General features: G+C 37.4%; 1 protein-coding gene across 3 annotated transcripts in view; it reads right to left on the bottom strand.

Moving 5' to 3' along the window:
* Positions 1-12,437, bottom strand: part of Ctnna3 (catenin alpha 3) — a 1,449,584-nt gene that overhangs the window by 596,005 nt on the left and 841,142 nt on the right. The gene's annotated exons all lie outside the window — the stretch shown is intronic.

Genomic DNA, 12,437 nt, shown 5'->3' with positions numbered 1-12,437 from the left:
TTCTTACATATAGATATCCTAAGATATTTATGTCAAATATATATCATGCACACCTCAATTTACACACAACTCTGAAATGGGTGTTACCAATTCCTATTGCCCTTACTTTATAGGCAAGTCTTGAATAGATTTTGCCATCTTCCCAGAGCAGAACTAAAATGGATACCAAACCAAAGTTCAATATATCACAGTGTTCCCTATCTAATGACCATGGAAATGATTAACAGATAAAACGCACCAATGTTTAAAATGGCAGTGTTCTTCCTTTTTTTACAAATGACAAGCCATTTACAGTCACACCAAGATGTGATCCTAACTCATTTTTTTGCAGACTAAAAATAAAAAAAAAATGTATAATTTATTTAAATTACTACATAGCTCTGTGCATGAGGTTCTCAAATTAGACATTTCAACTACATTAAATACACATCACTTAGGTGAAAGCTGGCTTACAGAAGAATGGTCTAAATGAGCCGTCTGTTTACTGTTTTGTGCTCAAATACTTATATACCATGGAGATCACAAATATATTTTGGATGCATATGCCAAGTTCTTATAATTGTATAATACAATTATAAAATTTTTGAAGGCTGTATTAGATATTCTGAAAGAAAAGGTACGGGGAGCAAGTGAATTTCTGGTTGAAAGTGTACCAGGGACAGGGGTACAGCCATATAAAGACCCCAATGCTTGAATTGCATGGACATACCAATTCTTTCCACAGGTTAGGCCCAGAGAAAAGCAAAAAACTTTCCTCCTGGTCCATGTGCAAACATGACAGTATGCACAGAAAATTTCCACTGGATTTTTCTCTGCACAGATGTTTACAGCTTACACACTGTTCCCTGCAGATCCTGATCCTATTAGATTAGCAAAATCTGTCTCTTTGTTCAACTGTATATTATAACCCTGTATCTTTGTTTATCTTCTTGCGATAACCCCTCCTCCCTGTTCAACTGTAGATAATAAACATACCTGGCTTCCAGTTCCTGGCATTTCTGCATCAGAGTACCTAGCCCACCTGAGTCCCCGGTTTCTGTATCTATTTTATTGTTCTTTCTGTACCCCTTTGCCACATGTCAGTCCATTGAGCAGGTCAGGCCATGAGAACAAAGAGAACCTCAGTTATTTTTATGATGTTTTCTTTCTCAACCTACTTGTTGCTAACATGGATGCTGTTCATGCTTTATTTCTAAAGCCTTTTTATGTAGCTAAAATATGGCATAATGGATTGCAGTAGGTCATTCAAAGTGCACATGATAATCAAAGAAATGTAAACTAAGATTAAAAAAAAACATAAAGCAATTTAAAGAGTCTAGCCTTTCATTCAATGCCATTGTTTACCCAGAATACCTTTCTTCTGGTAGCTGTCTTCAGCAAAATCTGGGCACATTGATAAGATGAAGGAGTGCTCATCTTCCATAAAGAGGTCAGTGAATGACACCCCCATTAGCCTCTCCCAACAAAGCATAGTTAATTAAATAGGAAATGTTATCCATCAATCTTAGAGTCATTGGATATTCATACTTTTTATTGTAATAAATGGGAGTGTACCTGAGTGTATATATGTGTCCCAATTCTCTCAGGTACCTTCAGAGGCCATAAGAGAGCAAGGGATCCCCTGGAACTGAAGTAACATGACAGAAAGTTGCTTCATACAGGTGCTGAGATGCCAGCCTGGTCTTATGGAAGAGAAGGAATAGCTCTTACCACTGAGCCATCTCTCCAACACCCCTAGAATACCAAACTTTGTACTACGCCTGCAATATAGTAAGGGTTGTTAGAGGAAGGAAGGAGGAAAGAAATAACATCAAAAACAAATCATGAGATTTCTTAGAAGCAAATATAAGGCAGGTCCAAAATTGAAACCATTTACAGAAATATGTGAATACACAGCACAGAGCCCTGTTACATTTTGGATTTGTATAGCAATGTTTAGAGGCAATTGGATCATAGGAGGCCTCCCTTAGGGGTTCAAGTAACCCCTTTGAGATGAATAACTTCACTCAGGGATTTGAAGCTGAATAGACTTCTGGAGGATACTGGAAACTGAAGAAGGTAGGACTTAAAACAGAGGAAAGCCTGCCTAAAAGGACCAGAGAAATGGGCTCTTGAATACCTCTTTCCCTCTTTCCCTCATTCTTTGACACACCCTGTTCATGAAGCAGAGGCCTTCCTCAGAGAAAGGCTTCTCTTGACATAGTATTCTGCATTGCCTGGGGTCCCAGAGATGGAGGCAGCAAGCCATACAAGGAATCTTTGGAAGCCAAAGATAGAAACATCTTTCTTCCTTTAAGTTCATTTTCTGAGGTTCTTTTGTATTTGTTTGTGTTTGTTTGTTTATTTGTTATACATCAATAAAAAGCTAACAAATGCAAAACCTTTTAATTTAAACTTTTAAAAAGATTTTCTCTTAATGATTCCTGGGGTGTTTCAAAACATCTGATATTAGTGTATATATGTGTGTCGTGTGTGTGTATGTGTCTGTGTGTATACACATATAATATATATACATATATATACTATACACATAGATATATTATATATATATATATGTGTGTGTGTGTGTGTGTGTATACTATATACATATATAGTATACTATATATGTGTGTGTAGTATATATGTATATAGTATAATATATATGTAATGTCCACTATATTTTGGGGATTTTGTTGTTACTGCTCTAATACATTGGCATGTACCTAGCAGTATAAAATGACACAAATTCATTATCTTTCCTTCCCAACTTCCTACATGCCAGCAATATGGATGGGTCCAGATTATTCTTTTGTTCTAACACATAAAAGCCCAAATCAGACTTTTATACCCTGGCTTTTATGTAGAGGTTTATGGAGAGAATCTATAGATCCATACTCTCTAGGTAGTTGTCTGTGTTCAATTCCATGGTGCTACAGGAAAGCAAAGCCTCTTTCCGCATGGATGTCAGCCAGGAGTCATTCTGAGTTTCTCACGCCTCCTACATTCCCTGATTCTGATGTCCTTTCTCCAGCTATGCATCCTAGACCTCTGGTTCCTTCTGATCTCTCTTATACCCCATCTCCTCTATGCTCCTTGATGTCTGAGTCTGCTCTGGTTCTCCTGATACAGATTTGAGGAATTAGACTGATCTTATCTGTGCAATCTAGACTAATTAACCTTACAGAGAGTTCTTTCAAAGCAGTACAATAGTATTTGATTTGTAAGAAAGAATAGAAATCTTGAAGAAATATTTGAATGCTGCCTAGCCCAAAGTGTGTCCACAAAACTAGAATGACAGGTGACAGATGTCTTCAGAAAAATACTTGTCTATAAGAAGTGTTCACACCCTGCCTCCAGGAAATATCCATTTATAAATAAAAAAACACAAACACATACATCCAGAATTTGAACTCTGTTTCGTTTCAATAATCTGACAATTACAAAATTAAGTCTTCTCTTGCACTTTTACAATCTACAAAACATTTTTTTTATTTTTTAAAATGAGCTATTTCTAACATCATTTGGTTACTTGAGTAGCAAACTTGTGACCAATGAGAAATTTCTGTTAGGAATTTCAGCAGAGCTGGCTTTTATTTGGTTGTCTCAGATGTTTAAATAGGTCATGGATTTCTTGGGAGAAGCTATTTGCACAAGACAAAAAGGATCTTCTTTGATTACAATTAAAGATGTCTTTTTCCCAAGGAGCAATTATCAGTACAAGTTAAGTACCAAATTGCAAACTCAATTATTCTTAAGTATTTACTGGAGAAACATTAGTTTAAGTATAATCCTTCTGGAAATTAACCATGTAAGAAACACTTTAAAAACATGAATCCCATTAGTATGGTTAAAATAGAAGTAGTAGTAAGATCACAATAACTGTGTGATCTAAATAAGTCTTGTACAATTACTGAAAGCCATTATCGAAATCTTCCTTTTAATATGTGAATTTAAATATATTAGGTTATCCATGTTATGATTGATTAGTACCCAAGAAAGAAAAAGTTATCAGTTTCTTTTTCAGAAAGTACCTATGAGAGATACTCAACAAAATTTTAAAAAATCTAACATTTCAAACTCTGCCTTGATTTAGCAGACTGAGGGATCGAAACATCTTTAAGAAAAGAAAATGATCATTTAAAAAATAATTTTGTATTCTCTCTCCATTTTTTTCTTGTTAAACTGTAATTAAGAGTAATGGTTATCATGTCCCACCCCCATAACTGACATCCACAGAATGGCTGAGCACTGGGAGTTTCATTCTTGTGTCTATTCTTTTGGCAAACAGAACTGGTTGGAGACACAGCTGACTGGGGACACTGAACTCTGATGCCAGTCTAATGAGATTTCAGAATGGTTCCATCACTACAGACATGAATAATCAGAGACAAAGTACCCAGCCCACCTTGTTTCTCACTTTCTACCTGTTCAATGGGTCAATAAAAATATCTACTCAGAGCACAGGTTAGATGCCCTCTCCTACCATTGCCCCTTGATACCTGTGACAGTTGAGAGAGCTAACCCCAGGGTCATGAGAGTGGGAGAGCTGGCCCTGCCCTTCACTGGCTGCAGCAGTCCCCACACCTTGACTAGACAACACAGTAGAGCTGACCCTGGTGGCAGGGCCTTGGGTTAGCCATTCACAAATGCATGAGCCTGGGAGAGCTAGCCCCTCAACATCTATGCAAGTACAGTGTCATGGACAAGGGAAAGATGCCCCTTGTCCATTGCTACCTATGAGAGGGAAGAGAAGGCTAGCCCCAGGGTCATGAATGGTAGAGCTGCCCAAGCCCCTCACCTACTGCAGCACTCAGGAGAGTGGTCCCTGCACCTTGCATTGGGTCTAGCTCTGATGGCATGGGCATTGGTGAGATAGTGCCTGACAGTGGGAGAGTGGACACTGTCCCTTGCTATCTATGACATCAGATGAGCTAGGCAAGGAAATACTTGAGACCTGGCTATAGTAGTGTGGATGTGAGAGAGCTGAGAGGCCCAGGTACCTAGGAGGTCCAGATCCAGTGCTCTTACATTGACCTATCCTAACATCTACCCTATCCCATTGATGAATTGCTGGAGCACATGAATGGGCCAGTCCTAGAGATCCAGAGCTGCAGGACCTCAATGACACAGGGCAAAAAAACAGGATATCCTAGAAGAGTCCCAGAATTGACAGAATAGCAGAAGCCTGAAGGCTTGAAGCAGACAAATGACTCATTGCAATGACCATTTGCACACAGAGAAGTGTGGACAAAAGGGCATATTGTGGAACACAGCGTGAAAAACCACAGCTTCCATGAAAAGTTTTTTTTCCCCTGTTGTGGGAGGAGATTGCAGGAGCAGAGGGCATATACAATGAAGAGGGGAGATGAGAGGAACCAAGGTGCATGATGTGAAATTCACGAAGAACCAATAGAAAGTAAAAGAAAGATATTGAAATAAGGTATATAATCAAGTACATACACAGTTATGGGAGTACTAGATAATTATCATCTAAAATGGACTCAGTAGATGTTAGCAATTGTCCTCTTCCATATACTTCTTTTTCCTCTCTCTTTTCTCTTCCTCCTCTTCCTCCTACTACATCTATGTTGCCAAAGACAAACCATGTAGTTTCTATGCTGGCTATTTAGCCAATGACTACCATGAACTCTGATCTTGTCTGTGGTTTTCCTCCTACAAGTGCAGAGATTACAGATGTGCATGGCCACACCTGATTCCAATGACTGTTCTTATGGTGCTCAGTGTGAGGATGCAGAACAGAACGTACCAACAAAGACCCACACTCTTCAAGTGCTTGGACTTCCAAATGTAAAACAAACAGCTTTGACCTTTAAGCTGGAGTCAACCTAGCTGATCTACAGGAAACACAGGGGAAGAGTTAAAAAAATGTCCAGCATCCAGTTCTCTATGTCTGCTAGCCAGGTAGATTTCAGGAAAGGCACTATCTGTATTGTAGCTCCATCCTGGTCTTCAATTCCACAGCCATTCAGCTTTAAACCTGCAGCCTCCAGCCATTCTCTCCCTCTTTTTTATTCTTACTTTTAATAAGTTAAGAAGCCTGCCTTCCTACCTTCCTATTAAAGTAGTAAAAACTAAGGGAAAATATTGAAAATTAAATCATGACTTTTGGAAGCTGAGAGGTCATTGAAGCATTTTTAATACGTAGCAAAACCTTCTAGAAGTTTTTTTCTTATGTATTTTATAACTCGTACTTTTATTAAGAGAAGAAGATTCAGAATAAAACTGTGGAGAAAGCACATGGTGTTCTCAATTGTTAAAAGGTATTTGGCTAAAAAAGAGAGTGAACATAGTACATAGTTCTTTTTTACACAGATGTAATCATGATCCATCATTTCTCACACTCTATACCTACACTCATATATAGTATAGTAATTTCAATTTAGGTTAAAGAGTGTTCAGAAGAGTCCTTTGACAATATCAGTTGTGGAAATAATTCTGGCACTGTTTGGTGGGGAAACATAAGGACTTAAGTTAGATTCCTATCACACCCAAAAAGCCAGGCACAGTGCTGGGGAAGCAGAGAGTTAAGAGGGACCCAGAGACTTACTGGCCAGCCAGTCTAACTAAAATGGTCAGCTCCAGATTTAGTAAGAACCTGTTTTTTAAAAAAAGATAAGAAGTGACTGAGGGAAACACTGAACATCAACATTTTGCCCAAACACAAACCAAAAACACACATAAACACAAACACACACACATACACACACATACACACACACACACACAGCAGCAGCAGCAGCGGCAGCAGCACAAACCCATTCAGATACCCCAAACATAAATATCAACTCTCTTTCACACATACAAGTATATACAAATTAATTAATTAGAAGAATGTTGGTTTTGATCTAAAATGTTCTTATTTAGCCTGTGTTCCGAGGAGCTCGGAAATTCAGGATTTGGGAGACATCTTATGATGTAATTGTTTTCTTTTCCTGAAGAGATAAGTAATGCTGTCAAGGCCACATACGTGGTCAGTTGCATAGCCTGAACTAGAATCACTATTCCACTCCAGTATCAACTTCTTTCCACATCAGGATGTGTCCCGATGAGCCCAACGGTCATTAACTACTACAGAAGGGATAAATTCTCAACTAGTTACTTAATTTATAGCTAATGAGGCATTAAATGTCCGCAGCTGAAAACAAATAGGATGCAAAATGTTTGAAAACTGAATTTATCTTCATTTAGTACCACTTTAATTGGCTTGAAGAATCACCTTTGTTGATGGTTCCCACCATGCGTATCTCTTTGTTAAACATCTCCCCTCACTGAGCATGCATACAGACGGATCACATGCATTAATGAGATTATAATCATGACATTACAATTGATGTAGCTAAAAACTGTTAAAAACAGAATTTTGAAGTTCATTAACTGCTGCTAAATTCTAAGTGGACCTATGTCATATTTCAGGGGGAGAAAAAAGTAGAATTAGTTTACCTTGCATTGGAAAAGGAATAGCCACAAAATAAAATAGGGCCTTAATAAACTAGGCTTAGCTCTATATGAAAGTTGAAAGCAGTTTAAAATAAAAAAGAAGCAGACATTTGTTTACCATTACTGGGTCATGAACCTGTGGATAGAGAGGTCATAGTCCCTAAGAGAAAACAGATTAATATTATTCTGTTACATAAACTTAGTATTAAACCGAATTCAATGACATTGTTGTAACTATAGATTAACACATCTTTTAAGTCTCATCAGAGAAACCTGTATCTGTAGTAGGTGGTAAGCTACACAGAGACACATACTGGCTAACATACAGAGAATTAAAAAAAAAAAAAGAAAGAAAAACTCCAAATGTTCATCTGCAAACGGAACATACTTAACATAACCCTATTTTGTGTTTCCAATTATTTCAATTATCAACTTGCTTTCCAATTTTGTGTTTTTGTGAGTTTTATCTCTGTGTGTTTCTTATGATTTTTATTTTCTCCCTCTTTGTTTATAAATTTTTTATTCTGCTTTGTTTTTATTGGCCTATTTCCTAAAGAGAAAGAAAAATAAAAACCTTAGTGTTGGATTGATGGGATGGTAGGGAGGGAGGACCTGGGAGGAAATAAGGGAAGGGAAACTATTACTACAATAATATTATGTGAAAAAATGTTTTCAATTAAAAAGTTAAATATAAATATATATTAAATATAAATATATAATGTTATATAATAGATGCAAGTATAGAAACATCACCTGATACTTCATAAGTGTTTATAATTTTGTGTATTAAAATCTAAAATGTACTGCAAATAAATTGTCTGTTATTCAGATGAAGGTAATGTATGTATACATATCAAAAATTAAATTCTTATAATTAAACATACTAAAAATAGTTCCATCATTTAAAGAATTGCTGCAGAGTCTTTCAGACCATACAGATTAACTATATACCTTACTGGTTCGTTTCAAAGTCAACTTCAAAAGAAATAAACAGGAACATTTCTTAGTTTATTTCAATTATAATCCAAGCATTCCTCTAGCTCACTTTAAATGTCAGGTTGGAAGTCTTAATGCCAGTTTGATTGTTGGCTCTATAAATATTTTTATATTCTATTAAGAAGTTAATATATTTTCCTTTTATTACTGATGTTTGAAAACATCATTTTGATGCATATTTGAGTCTTCATGCATTGTTAATTACTCTTGGTCAATTGCTTTGATCTATAGTCTCAAACCTTGATCAGGGATGGGAGAAGGTATTTTCCTCCTGTGATGGTGGCTTCTTCTCAATCAATTCATTTTCTTCTAAAAGTTTATGCACTGTGCCATGTCTATCTTCCAAGTTTCTAATGTTGACTGATGATATGTTCTTTAAACTAAGGGATGGGATAAGTCCTTGAGGATGTTTCTAATTTTCACTACTATGCTGTTCAATTCTTTTTCCTATTGAGGTTTTGCTTTTAAATTTTCCTTTAAAGATGGCTACTTTCCACTTCCAAGCCTCATAGTGTTTACTAATTCATACACTCTTCAGGATGTAGTCCTTTCTGTAATTTTTACCTTGCAACTTACTTTCTGTTCAAACTTAAAGTGTTCTATATTGCTTTGATTTTTCTCATCATTTAGAGATAAGGGTAACATAGCTCCCATAGGGAAGTTACAATGATGGAATGAGCTGGCATACATCAAGATCCAGGAACCCAGGAATGGTGTGTGGTGGATGGAAAACTTTCAACAAACATCACCCTGTTGCTCCTTTCCAGAGGCTATTCAGCAGCAGGAAGAGTCTGACCTGCAAATACCACGAGGGCATTAATTAGAATTTCAATGAACTTCTAGATAGTGGAACTATGGATGTTTCCTCAGACATTTTCTTATTTCTCTCTTCTTCTCACAGTGATGGATGATATTTCATTATTTGTTCATACTCATTCATGTACACTTAGATTAACTACTTACTAGTTGGTTTGTGGACTCTGAATCTTTAGTCGTTGGTGTTTTTTTGTTTTTTTTTTTGTTTTTTCTGAATCTTTAGGTATGACTGTAGTGGTTAGAACATGCTGGGAATCAGAAAAAAACAGATTTCCTTGGTGCATAAACATTCTGGGAATGAGTCTGGCTTTTGTTCCAAAGAGATAAAGAAAGTAGACCCCAGAAATCCAACTGCATTTAGGAAGTTGGTGATATCAACTGTAGTACTAAACCAGATACAGTCCTTCAGGACTCTTTGTATTCTGGTAAATTTCTGAAACCTTACTTGATTCTCTCTGACATTCCCGCTTTTCAAATAAGGGTTAAATATTAAATAAGGCTCTAGGTCTCCAAGCACAGGATTCCCTCAGTTTTCTGGATGTCCGTGGCCTCTGAAGTTTTTGCTACGCTACTCTGCTGATATGGGATACAACAAAAACACCCTATACAAAGGAAAACCACATCTAGCTTCTCCTTTCTCAAGAGAATACACAAGCAAGATTCTGCCCCACTGATCTAGAACCACTTTAAAATTCTTTCATTTATTTCCTGCTTTGTAAGTTATTTCACTGGGGTTAGGTTACAAAGGAAAATCATCTAGTTAGGTTCCTATCTTAAAGTTGGAAGTCTCTTTTTTGAATCTTGAAAATGCTAAGATGTTTATTGCTATTTTACTGGGGATGGAGTTAGTTCAGGAACAGAGGAGTGTCGTGGAAAGTTACCTACTTATCTGAAGTGGAGAAGAACTGATTATCAATATATTTAAAATCACTGACAATCTCAATGTAATTAAGTCCAGTGCTGTATTGTTTTCAATTTTCTCAAACATTTTGGAAGATGAACCAAGGGTCTTGCTTAATAAAAATGCCTGTGCTTCACGCTCAAGAGTAGATATCATTGCCTCAATGGTAAAAATTAGCCCGAGTCATTTTTACCAGGACTGCTCCTCGTTCTGTAAATGTTTGGGTTACAGCTTATCTTCAAGTTCGGGAGAAAATAAGATCTGAATTCATTATCTAAGCTCCTGGGTACCAGAGAATAACTAGAACAAAGAAAAGCTAAGCAAGCCAAGGATGCACATCTGCAAACACAGACACGAGATGATAATCTGTGTATCAAATTACAGAAACCACAGGCAGGACCAATGTATCAGCTACTGTTTACAAAAGCCTGCCATTCCTGTATCATCCTCAGAAAGCACTTCTCCTTTTCAATTTTTATGTGTGAGATTTGGTACTTTTAAAACACACACACACAGAGACACGCACACATTCACTCATGCACTCTTGCATGCATGTGCACACACACACACACACATGCACACACACACAATTTATCTTATTCCTTCCAGCTTGTGAAATAGGGTTGAAACACACAATGGCAGGGAAGTGAGGCGAGTGAATCTATGCCAGCATAGACTCCATGTTAACACTGCAGATGTGGTGTCGGAAAGTAGAGGATTCATGTTTGGGTGATGTAGCACATTCTGCAGCTTCTTCCTGGGTATCTGTGAGGTTGAATGTTGTGCACCCCAAGCTACCTCTTGAAATTAATAGCCAGGTGTTATGCCAGTGGCTGCACCTTAACCATTAATTATAATTGTGACAGTGGGAAAGACAAAAACTACTAGGACACATGAGCATGGATGATAAAGGAGAAGCATCAATCATGCATGACAGGAAAGCCAAAGGTAACCCCTCTCTGCGTGGAATGCTTTCATGTGACTCCGTAGAGTCTCCTTAACATTGGACTCCCAGCAATGGAGATTTCTCCTGCTTCCCTCCCCCACCCACACCACATTTCCCCTCTCTGTCTCCCTCTTCCTTTGAGAAACAACCAGGTATGATCAAAGAAATTAGATGAAATAAAAGTCTGTATCTCAGAAATGTTCAGGTTGTAACATCAAGCTTTTGTTTAGAGACAATTTCCATGGTGTGTGTGTGTGTGTGTGTGTGTGTGTGTGTGTGTGTGTGTGTGTGTGAAAGTATGAGATCAGCTGTATCCAATCTTGAGTTTAATCCACAGAACTCAAACAGAAACACAAATACTTCAAAGGGAAACATAGCTATCCCTATTGCCACTCTGCCACTCTGCCACTCTGCCTCAGCATCTCTCATCAACATCTCATTTCAGTGCAAGTCATCACAACACTCAGAATTTTGAACAGGAACTGAGAGAACAGCCTCCTTAGAAAGACATATAACTAAGGACAAGGACAACAGAGTATATTTAACCTTGACTCTTGTGATGGTTTATGCTCTTAGACCAATTGGGTCAAACATTGGGGGATGACATATGGGATGTATTAAAGTAAGAATGTCGGTTGTCCTCTATGCAATCTCCCAGCCTTTGTCCTATGTTCTCAGTTTACCAGTTTATTCTCTGGTACCCAGGAGCTTAGATAATGAATTCAGCATCCTCTGAGAATTTTGCCAGCCTCCCCAGTGTTTCCTTTTTGAGGCACACCATAACATCTACATAGCACCAAAATACAGCTGGAAACACTCTCTAGGAGAAATTGAAAAATGGGAAATATATGTAAGGCTCCTGCCTTTGGGTTGTATAGAGAAAATGAATTCCCATGTGTGCATGGATTATGTGAAGAATCTGAACTGGAAATGAAGAGAGAGAGAGAGAGCATGGAGAGGGAAAGACATAAAAAAATAATCTGGAAGATTAACTATGTTTTCTCAGAAGTTTTCAGGAACTGTGACTTGCCTGACAGCATATAGCTCTAATATTTTAGATTCTTTCTTAAATTGATGGACTATTGTTGTGTATAATTTGCTTGTTATTGATGTATGTCTATTATAAAGGTATTCCTTCTAAAGAGCATATTTCTCTCTTATCAAGAGTATTCTTGTGGCCGAAGAGATGGCTCAGAGGTTAAGACCATTTACTATTCTTGCAGAAAAGATAGGTTCAATTCCCAGCATCCATAGGATGGTTCACATCTATCCACTCATAACTATCTGCCATATATATAACATAGCTTATTTCCTGACATAGACTGGCATGTCCTCCATAGC

This window comes from Arvicanthis niloticus, chromosome 20 (genome assembly GCF_011762505.2).
Source record: "Arvicanthis niloticus isolate mArvNil1 chromosome 20, mArvNil1.pat.X, whole genome shotgun sequence".
Classification (NCBI taxonomy): domain Eukaryota; kingdom Metazoa; phylum Chordata; class Mammalia; order Rodentia; family Muridae; genus Arvicanthis; species Arvicanthis niloticus.
Note: the sequence above shows the minus strand (reverse complement) of the source record. Positions and strands in the feature narration are given on the sequence as shown.